General features: G+C 34.2%; 2 long non-coding RNA genes across 2 annotated transcripts; one reads left to right on the forward strand and one right to left on the reverse strand.

Annotated features, from left to right (window-relative positions):
• Positions 1-2,887: 2,887 nt before the first annotated feature.
• On the reverse strand, positions 2,888-12,113 carry LOC145956840 (uncharacterized). Its single transcript, XR_014433130.1, has 2 exons — positions 11,499-12,113; positions 2,888-3,262 (listed from the first exon to the last, which is right to left on the reverse strand). It is a non-coding gene; the product is annotated as an uncharacterized LOC145956840 (long non-coding RNA).
• Positions 4,543-11,293, forward strand: LOC145956839 (uncharacterized). The gene is made up of 3 exons (XR_014433129.1): positions 4,543-4,849; positions 5,735-10,156; positions 11,042-11,293. It is a non-coding gene; the product is annotated as an uncharacterized LOC145956839 (long non-coding RNA).

Here is a 12,113-nt window from a genome sequence, read left to right on the forward strand (position 1 = left end):
CCTACCACACTTCTACACACGGTTTTGGCTCCCTTCTTGAGTATTCTGGGGTTTTTGAGCAGTGTTCTGCCCTAGAAATCTCTCTGGGAGTCGATCCGGCGAAGTTCTTGAGCCCCGAGCCATTTTGCTTGAGGATCGAACTTAGTAGAAGGGAAATCCTCCGGATTTCCATAGTTAAAATTTTCTAGGAAGGAGCGAGCGAGCTTGTAGAGCGAGGGAACGCCAAAAAGCTTCCCAGTTTTACTCAATATATAAAAGCACGCTTCAAGAGGTTTCTTCTTAAGTCCTTCCTTTTACTGCTTTCTGCGTGTATATTTAACTGTCATCATGTAGATAGTTAATTTATAATTGCTTATAATAAATAGGGGTAATTTAGTAATTTTACACTGTTATTTTAGAAATAATCTGTCATAGGGAACCCGAAAGGGGCGCTGTGGGGTGCTAACACCTTCCCCACGCGTAACCGACTCCCTTACCCGACTCTGGTTGTCATGGCCGAAGTCGATTTTTGAATCGATTGCCTTAAACCCTTTTTTCCAATGTTTTGAGTAAAACATTGGTGGCGACTCCACGAACCCTCCTTTTACGAAAACCACTAATCCATGGAGGGTCCCGCTTGGGATTAATATGGATTGGTGAGCCTTTTAATAAAATTGCTCGTTTGACGAGGTCTCAGTTTGAGAATAAGTCGTTCTAGCAATCCACAATTTTAAACAAATAAAAGAGTCCAACCATCCTTCGCGAATGCCGGAAGCCCGTTCCGGGCCGGTTGCGACAGCCATATATATGGGTGTGGATACCTTACTCTTGAAGACGCGTTTAGGGATGCCATGAGGGCATTGCCTAGAACAAAACCCTGAGGCCTTAGGGCAAAGGGGACAATATCTGGCTATGTGGGGTCGCTGCGCTACTCTGATGGGGTTGGCAGGACTTGCCTTGGAGGACGCGTTTTGGGGTGGTGTTGGCCATTCCCGAGAACAAAGCCGTGAGGCCGTGGGCCAAAGCGGACAATATCCTCATGCGGGTTGCTTGGGCTGTTACATTTGGTATCAGAGCCGGGACCCGGGCCGGTGTGCCAGCGAGGGCGCTGGACTCCCTTGAGGGGGGGTGGATTGTGAAGTCCCACATCGGTTAGGAAGGCGAACGAAGCATGCCATATATATGGGTGTGGATACCTTCCTTGTGTGGAGGCCTTTTGGGGTGGCATGCGTGCCATTGCCAGAAGCAAAACCGTGAGGCCGTGGGCCAAAGCGGACAATATCCACATGCGGGTTGCTTGGGCTGTTACAATAAATTCTCCAGCATCAACCATATATATATATATATATATATATATATATATATATATTATTTTTACATTACTTGCATTCACAGATATTGATCTGCTATATTAGAGTCACATCTTTATTAATTTATTAACGAGTATTTTTACTTTCATGTATTATTTTATAAATTATATATTATAAATTATCATAAATATTTTTTTAAACTAATTATAAAAATTAAAAGAAGTTTAAATAAATGCAAATGACAAAATTCTAATTTTTTATTTTTACGAATTTTTAAATAAAAAATAATTAAATTATTCCAGATTTATAATTATAAAATATATATTATTTTCACCTTTTTTTTTTCTAATATACAAGTATTAATTATAAAGTGCATTATATAATATATATAATACATTTTATAATTAATTATATATATATATATTTTCTAATATATATATATATATTTTTTTTTTCACCTTTTATTAATTATATAATATATATTAAATTATTCCATTTAGGTGTATTATAAAGTATGATGATAATATTTTTATATATTTATTGATAGACTTAATTGTACCTTTTATTAAATGATCAAGCATAATGAATTTTTTAGCGTCAACCATTATATATATATATATATATATATATATATATATAATTATATATCATTTATAAATATACTTTTATATATTTATTTTTAGTTTTTTAGTTAAAATGGAAATTAATATTGTATTTTTATAATTTCATAAGTATTTTTAAATTAAAAGTTTTTTCCTAATTCATATTTTAATTTCTTATACTTCAAAATGACAACTTATTATTTAAATTAATTCATTTCTTATGTTTTAATTTTTAATCTTTTAATGAAAAAATATTTTAGTTTCATAATTTTTTAATTATTTTTTAGCAAAATATGATGTATTTATACATAATTCTTAAATATAATAATTGTGCAGTAAAATTTTATATTTTGAGAGGGATACGTAATCCCTCACAGATTGTGACGGAATTTGTGAGGGAATACAATTTTTAAAAATATTCCGTGACAGAATCCATCACAAATTGTGAGGGATTCAAAATCCGTCACAAAATCCTAATTTTTTATTTTTATTAATTTTTAAATAAAAAATAATTAAATTATTCCAGATTTATTAATTATATAATATATATTATTTTCACCTTTTTTTTTAATATACAAGTGTTAATTTTAAAGTGTATTATATAATATATATAATACACTTTATAATTAATTATATATATATTTTTACCTTTTATTAATTATATAATATATATTAAATTATTCCATTTAAGTGTATTATAAAGTATGATGATAATATTTTTATATATTTATTGATAGACTTAATTGTACTTTTTATTAAATGATCAAGTACAATGAATTTTCTAGCATCAACCATTATATAAACTAACTTAACAATCTCAAACTCAACAATATCAACACAGGACGAACATCATCATCATAATACACAACAAACAAGACATAGTCAGAGTACACAACAGAGTCATGATAAGCACATAACACACACGGTTGATAAAATCGACTTGCTCTGATACCACTAAATGTGACACCCTCTACCCCAACATAAATACAATAGATATAAACCATCTATATATAAATTCTTTCTTAGTCTAATATAAAATAATTATCTCAAGTATCATTGGGTAAAAGATGCACATTCATAATTTTCAACTATAAGTATCAAATTGTCAAGAAATAATAAAATAAAGATTATAGATTAATCCCAGTAAAGGTGGCAGAACCTCCTAGTTAGGAATTAACTTATAATCTTTTAGTAAAATTATAATATGACAAAAATACACACTTTCAACATAAATAACATAAAAATTACAAAAGAAAAATAATAATAATTTAACAATAAGTCTAGCTAATCCCGATGTCACATCCTATCAGAGCGAAACCCAAACAGAAGCCTAAGCTTCACCACCAACATCCTCAGCCTCATGCTAATTATCTGCATCATAATTTAAATATACACAAAAATGACAAGGGAGTGAGAAACTTCTCACTCAGTTGCAGATATAGAAATAAAAGTTAAATAGCACACACACACGCAATATAATTCACATATATAATCAATCTCACATATATGCTTATGTATAATGATTTTCTTGACTTGACTCACTAATGTATGCATGTGGCGCCATACGGAAGTTTCAGAATTTATCACTGGTGACCCAAAGGTACACCTATCACTGGTGTTCATACACCTCGTTAGCATGTTACATCACTGGTGTCCCGAAGGCACACCTATCACTGGTGTTCATACACCTCGTTAGCATATCGTGGGTGACCCAAAGGTACACCTTGTTAGTCGTTGGTATGCGGCCTCAGCGGCACACCTGGAGTAATATGTGCATATGATGCATGTCATACATTCACAGACTCAACCTTTAGCATGTTACACATATCATATTCATATTTCATAATTAAGAATTATTTCAATAATCCAATTTAATAGTCCAATAGTCCAACAGTCCAACAGTCCAACAGTCCAAACAGTCCAACAGTCCAACAGTCCAACAATCCAACAGTCCAACAATCCAACAGTCCAGAGGTTGCTTAGGTATCATATTTTTCAATAATAATATATTAAGATCTTTTAAGTAAAGTAGGAAGCTTAAAAGGTAATATAAGATAATAAGGAGGCTCAGCCTTTGTAACACCCTAGTTTTCAAAATGGTTATTATTACTATTATTATTATTATTATGTGGTATTTGGTCATAAATTGGTGGTTATATTTTACTTCAATTGTAGATAATTTACACTCCATTTATGCTTAGAAAGATATGTGTGTTGTTGGGCTTAATTAGATAGTTGTAAACTTTCTTTTCAATAAAACCGTTTTTCGCTGGGCTGATTGGCAAGCCTCGGTGTTTAGGGCATAACTTGGGCTGTGATGGTCCAAAGGATGCAAAATTGGTGTCAATGGAAATCTAAGAGAAAAACGCACAACTTTTACAGAAATAGCTATTTGCAAAATCGGTCGTTTAGGAGGTCAAAATTGGAATTTGATTGATACAATTGTTTCTCGCTGGACTGATTGGCAAGCCTCGGTTTGTGGAGTATAACTTGGTCGGTGGTTGTTCAAATGATACAAACTTGGTGGCTATGGAAAGCTAAGAGCAAATCCTACAACTTTCATGAAGTAAATATTTTCAGATTCGGCTGTCTATAAGGTCCAAATCAGTGGCTAAAGTCGGTGAGGAAAAGAACATGGCACCCTCCATTAATTCACACCAACTCCATTAATTCATCCCACCAACTTTAATAATTCATCTCACTAATTCATTCCACTTATTTTTGTCTAAGATTTTTTCATTATTTTCCATTTTTTTAATGTGTCTTGAAGGCTATAAATAGCCCTTCACTTCTCCATTGCAAACCATCCCTCAATTCTCATTCTCTCTTCTCTTATACTCTCTTCTTCTCCTCTTCTTCTCTTTGAAGACCTAGAGGAATCCATTGGAGGTGGTTCTATCCTAGTAGAAGGAGCCTAGAGGAGGAAGCTCTTCTTTAGTTTCAGCGCTTGTCATCCAGGTAAGGGGGGGAGTGAGAAATCTCGCTCTGGGTGTGGGATTGTATGCTGGGTAGTGGGATTGGCCCCCAATCCTGTGTTTGTTGTATGTTATATTGTTTGTATGTTCTAATTGCTTGGTTAATATGTGTGTATGAATAGAAATTCTGTTGAGATTATGATTGTGAAAGTTATGAATATGATATGATAATGTGAATGTGATGTTTCTAATGATATGATGTGATGATGAAATATGATGTGAAATGACCATGAGATATGATTGACCATGAGATAGATAATGTGATAATGTGACAATGAGATATGAAATGTGATAAAGAGAAATGACCATGGAAAGTGATAAAGTGATATGAGAATGCATAGAGTCTTGTTTGACATGCATCATTTGCATAAAGTGATAAGGGTACGATATGGAATACGCCGCCAGAGAAGGCCCCCTAGTGTAAAAGCTGTGGGGATCAGTCCTTGGGGATGGCTCGGTTTGGAAGTCCCAGTCTCGCCCATTGTGTGCATGGGATGTATCTTGCGCGGCTTAGCTATCCCGACGAGACTCTGGTAGTATGTCCTTCTAGTGAGAGTGCGCAGAGGTTGTGTCCCGGCATGTACTCCTAGACTACTCTTTGTGTATTGCTAGCGGCAATATACTACGTGATAAGTGACTGGCGCCACATGCATGATAAAATGTAGTCCGTGTCCATACATGTGTCTTTTGATGTCATATGACAAATGAATATGCCTTGAATGAGTAAGATGTGATATTGTTATTAATCTATGTTATACATATTTTGTTTGTGTTTGGCTATCTGGTATATATTTCTACACTGTGAGCCGAGTGAGATGTTTTCTCACTCCCTTTTTCTTTGTGTTGTTCTTCTCTGACCGTTACACAGGTGATTATCAGCATGAGGCTGAGGATGTTGGTGGTGAAGCTTAGGCTTCTTTATGGGCTATGCTCTGATAGGACTTGTGACATCGGGGCGTAGATAAGATTAGATTAGGGTGTTATTGTTATTTAAAATTACTTTGAAAACTTTGAGATTTATTTCTTTGTAATTCCCGTTGATTATGTTGTTAAAAAAATGTGATACTCTTTAAACATGTTTGATTTATTAAGTGTTATATTATTTAAATTTATTGAGTTATGATATGCGGGGTAGAGGGTGTCACATTTAGTGGTATCAGAGCAAGTCGATCTAATCGACCGTGAGTTATGAGTCTACTATGCTTGTTTGGTAGATTAATAATGTGATGAGTTGATTGATGTGCTAATATGATGATTGATTATGTTGTGTGCATTGTGTTCTCAGGATTTGTTTGATGGACATAATATAATTTGATGATGCTATTTTTGATTGCTCTTTTCATAATTGCTTATTTGTTTGATACTTCTTGCTTACGTAAGAAGTAGTGGTTGAGTAGTATCACTCTTATGGTGAGCTTATGTACCAATAGTACGGATAAAGCCTATTGAGACCTTAGAATTAGGAGAGACATTAATTTGTCAAAAGTTTACGATTAATGAAATTTAGGAATCTATAGTAGTAGCGATTGAATCCAAGGAGGTTGTATCTGAGAATTGGAGTTTTGATATCTGCTGCGGTTTTTGAAATTTGTAGCTAAGAAGATGATCTTTTAGAATTCTATGTCTTCGTAGGAGTTGTAGCTTATTCTCTTATCTTTATTTTGAGATAGGTTTGAGATCATTTGAATAAGTATAACTCTCTAGGTATCATTTTCTTTAAACATTGTTGAAGGGATATGTATGGTTTCATGATATTTTTGAATCGTTAGGCAATGCAAGGATAAGAATTGATTTTGTTTTGGGGTGTTTGCATAAGGATTGAGAGGTTGTTTAAAGGTTGTATAATGCTATGTGATAAAGTTTGTTCATGTACATGCTTATCGATGGTATATTTGAAGGTTTAAAGTTGGTATTCTAATATGATTTAGTAAGCATGTATGTTGATATGTGGATAGATTACCTTAGGGATCAATTGGTGAATGTCGTGTGGTTAGTGAGATTGATCTTAGGGTGTGATATGATCATATTGTAGTTGAAGGTGGAGATATATTCAAGACGGTTGTATGTTAAGTATTACTATTTTATTTTATCTTATTTATTGATTGATTGATTGATTTATTTATTATTTTTATTGTATAAGATAAGTTTTCTAGTTCTTGTAAATTCCAGTTAAGGTAAACATGGATATGTCTCAGGTAGAAGTTGTATTTAAGTGGGGAGATATCTAAGCCAATTAGTGAAGATAAGAGTTTTATGATGTTAGCTTATTATTATTGGAGATTTATTGAAGGAATTTCTAAGATAGCTTTGCCCTTAACTACATTCACTAAGAGGAGTATTGTCTTTATGTGGGATAGTAAGTATGAGAGTAGTTCCAACTCTTAAGGCAAGATTGACTAGTGTTAATACTACTAGATTTTAGTAAGTCTTTTGTGGAACATAGTTATGTTTCTAAGATAAGATTGGATAGAGTGTGGATGCAAGAAGGAACAGATAAGTAGCTTATGATTCTAGAAAATTGAGAATTTATGAGAAGGAATTACCTTACCCATGACCTTGATTTGAAGACATTACCTATATGATTCTAAGCTTGAGGTATTTAGCGATCATAAGAGTTTTAAATATCTATTGACCAAAAGAGATAGTTAGAAATTTTTAAGGAATAAGATTTTGATCTTACTGGTTATTTGGCCAAAGCCATTGTGGTAACCAATGTTTTGAGTAGGAAACCTTTATATTTTTCCTTATGATTAGAAAGAAGGATCTTTTTAGGGATTTAAGTCTGACTTGTGAGATTACTCCTAGTGGTGAAAAACTAGGTGTGACTCGAGTAACAAGTGGATCATTGAGATAAATTGGAGAAATACAATTAGTTGATTCATATTGGTAACAAGATATGAGACTATAGAATAAGGTGATGGATAGGGGTTTGAATTGGTTGAAGATGGAGCAGTAAAATTAGTGATTTGATATGTATAACATGCTTAGGTGCTTGATCTTTACAGATGATCATAGAAGTAATATCAATATTATGACAGATGCCTTGATTACGATGATCACTAATATATTTAAGGATTGGATTTGATTGGAGAATTTAGGGACTTATGATTGATGTGTGAGACTACCTTTAGGAACATTGAATTGACTGTGGTTGAAAATAACTAGTGAATTAATGGATGAGATTAGAATCTTTTCTAGTGAACCAAGTGGAAAAGATTAGTAGGAATATGATTAAAATTTAAAAAAAAAAAAAATTGGAATTGATGTTGTTTTGAGGTGCAAGAATAAATTTGGGTGCTTAGTAATCTTGAAATTAGAAAGATGATCTTAAAGGGAGGACACAAGAGTACTCTTAGCATCCATTTAAGAGCCACTAAGATGTACCAAGACCTTAGGAAAATATTCCAGTGGCCTAAGATAGAAGAATTTGTGTATGCTTGCTTAGTATGTTAGAAGGCTAAGGGAGAACATCAGAAACCTTCAGGTTTACTGCAACCTTTAGATGTGCCTGTGTGGAAATGAGATAGCATCTCGATGGATTTTGTAGTAGGATTACCTAGGACATGGAAGAACTTGGATGATTATATGGGTCATTGTGGATAGATTAACTAAGTCTGCCCATTTTATTCCCATTAACATTAGATACCCTTTGGAAAGGTTAACCAAGTTGTACATAGGTGAGATTGTAAGGTTGCATGGGGTTCCTACTAGTATAGTTTCGGATAGAGATCCTAGGTTCACCTCTAGATTTTGGGATGGCACCCTATGAGGCTTTGTATGGTAGGAGATGTAGAACACCTTTGTGTTGGGCAGAATCTGGAGAGAGTGCCATATTAGGAATTGAAATAGTTCAACAAACTACTGAAAAGGTTAGGACAATCCAAAAGAAAATGAGAGCATCACAGAGTAGGCAGAAGAGCTACCATGATAAAAGAAGGAAAGACCTTGAGTTTAAAGAAGGAGATCATGTATTCCTTAAAGTAACTCCTTGGACTGGAATTGGTAGAGCACTTAAATCTCGCAAGCTTACTCTACGATTCATTGGTCCCTACCAGATCCTTAAGAGAATTGGTGATGTAGCTTTCCAAATTGCGTTACCTCCATCCCAATCAAATCTTCATGATGTCTTTCATGTTTCTCAACCTAGAAAATACATTCATCTCATATTGTGGAATCCGACAACATTCAGTTAAAGGATAACCTCACCTATGAGACTATACCTTTGAGGATTGAGGATAAGAGGGTAAAGAAACTAAGAGGTAAGGAAATTCTTTTAGTCAAGGTTATTTGGGGAGGAAACTTTGAAGAAGACGCTATATGGAAACTAGAAAGCAAGGGGAGAGAAGATTATCCATTCCTGTTTTCAGGTAAATTTCGAGGACGAAATTTCTTAAAGGAGGGGAGAATTGTAACACCCTAGTTTTCAAAATGGTTATTATTACTATTATTATTATTATTATGTGGTATTTGGTCATAAATTGGTGGTTATATTTTACTTCAATTGTAGATAATTTACACTCCATTTATGCTTAGAAAGATATGTGTGTTGTTGGGCTTAATTAGATAGTTGTAAACTTTCTTTTCAATAAAACCGTTTTTCGCTGGGCTGATTGGCAAGCCTCGGTGTTTAGGGCATAACTTGGGATGTGATGGTCCAAATGATGCAAACTTGGTGTCAATGGAAATCTAAGAGAAAAACGCACAACTTTTACAGAAATAGCTATTTGCAAAATCGGTCGTTTAGGAGGTCAAAATTGGAATTTGATTGATACAATTGTTTCTCGCTGGACTGATTGGCAAGCCTCGGTTTGTGGGGTATAACTTGGTCGGTGGTTGTTCAAATGATACAAACTTGGTGGCTATGGAAAGATATGAGACACTCCTACAACTTTCATGAAGGAAATATTTTCAGATTCGGCTGTCTATAAGGTCCAAATCAGTGGCTAAAGTCGGTGAGGAAAAGAACATGGCACCCTCCATTAATTCACACCAACTCCATTAATTCATCCCACCAACTTTAATAATTCATCTCACTAATTCATTCCACTTATTTTTGTCTAAGATTTTTTCATTATTTTCCATTTTTTTAATGTGTCTTGAAGGCTATAAATAGCCCTTCACTTCTCCATTGCAAACCATCCCTCAATTCTCATTCTCTCTTCTCTTATACTCTCTTCTTCTCCTCTTCTTCTCTTTGAAGACCTAGAGGAATCCATTGGAGGTGGTTCTATCCTAGTAGAAGGAGCCTAGAGGAGGAAGCTCTTCTTTAGTTTCAGCGCTTGTCATCCAGGTAAGGGGGGGAGTGAGAAATCTCGCTCTGGGTGTGGGATTGTATGCTGGGTAGTGGGATTGGCCCCCAATCCTGTGTTTGTTGTATGTTATATTGTTTGTATGTTCTAATTGCTTGGTTAATATGTGTGTATGAATAGAAATTCTGTTGAGATTATGATTGTGAAAGTTATGAATATGATATGATAATGTGAATGTGATGTTTCTAATGATATGATGTGATGATGAAATATGATGTGAAATGACCATGAGATATGATTGACCATGAGATAGATAATGTGATAATGTGACAATGAGATATGAAATGTGATAAAGAGAAATGACCATGGAAAGTGATAAAGTGATATGAGAATGCATAGAGTCTTGTTTGACATGCATCATTTGCATAAAGTGATAAGGGTACGATATGGAATACGCCGCCAGAGAAGGCCCCCTAGTGTAAAAGCTGTGGGGATCAGTCCTTGGGGATGGCTCGGTTTGGAAGTCCCAGTCTCGCCCATTGTGTGCATGGGATGTATCTTGCGCGGCTTAGCTATCCCGACGAGACTCTGGTAGTATGTCCTTCTAGTGAGAGTGCGCAGAGGTTGTGTCCCGGCATGTACTCCTAGACTACTCTTTGTGTATTGCTAGCGGCAATATACTACGTGATAAGTGACTGGCGCCACATGCATGATAAAATGTAGTCCGTGTCCATACATGTGTCTTTTGATGTCATATGACAAATGAATATGCCTTGAATGAGTAAGATGTGATATTGTTATTAATCTATGTTATACATATTTTGTTTGTGTTTGGCTATCTGGTATATATTTCTACACTGTGAGCCGAGTGAGATGTTTTCTCACTCCCTTTTTCTTTGTGTTGTTCTTCTCTGACCGTTACACAGGTGATTATCAGCATGAGGCTGAGGATGTTGGTGGTGAAGCTTAGGCTTCTTTATGGGCTATGCTCTGATAGGACTTGTGACATCGGGGCGTAGATAAGATTAGATTAGGGTGTTATTGTTATTTAAAATTACTTTGAAAACTTTGAGATTTATTTCTTTGTAATTCCCGTTGATTATGTTGTTAAAAAAATGTGATACTCTTTAATCATGTTTGATTTATTAAGTGTTATATTATTTAAATTTATTGAGTTATGATATGCGGGGTAGAGGGTGTCACAGCCTTCCATTCAAATAACAGATTCTAATATGTAAATAAATAAGATATAAAACAAAACACATCAATAATACATATTCAAAGAAATAAACAACAGGCAAGGGATCGGGAGCCAATCCAACAAACAAACTATTTAACAATTATTCCCACACCCCCAAGTGAGGTTTCCCACTCCCCCCTTACCTGGGTTTACAGAAATTTGGGCAGAATCTCCTCCTCTCTATCTTTCCTTAAAAGGAATCGGAATTAGGGCAGAATCTCTTCCTCTTTCTCCTTAAACAAGACACTAGAGCGGAACCTCCTTTTCTTTCTCCTTCTCTCTCTCTTACTTTCTCTCTCTATTTCTCCAGAATTTCCTTCTCTCTAGAATTCTAAATTTTCAAAACCTTAAGTCCCTATTTATAGAATTTTTGAAGTTACTATGCACTATGCACTATTCATTAAAATAATATTATAAATTATTATGCACTATGCACTATTCATTAAAATAATATTATAAATTACTATGCACTATTCATTATTATATTCAAATTTATTATAAAATTTGAACCCGCGTCCCTCGTGCAGCCGCCCGTGCAATTGCATAGTGAAATACTATTCATACATACGTATATGTAAATAGTAAAATACGTATACATAAATAGTAAAAATACGTATACGTAAATAGTAAAAATACGTATACGTAAATAGTAAAATACATAAATAAAATACTTATTCACATAATAAATACATAAAAAAATATTTCTTTTCATTGAATAAAATTTGGGATGTTACATATATAGTTATATATAATTATAT

This window comes from Cajanus cajan, chromosome 4, assembly GCF_000230855.2.
Source record: "Cajanus cajan strain Asha chromosome 4, NIPB_CcT2T_4, whole genome shotgun sequence".
Taxonomy (NCBI): domain Eukaryota; kingdom Viridiplantae; phylum Streptophyta; class Magnoliopsida; order Fabales; family Fabaceae; genus Cajanus; species Cajanus cajan.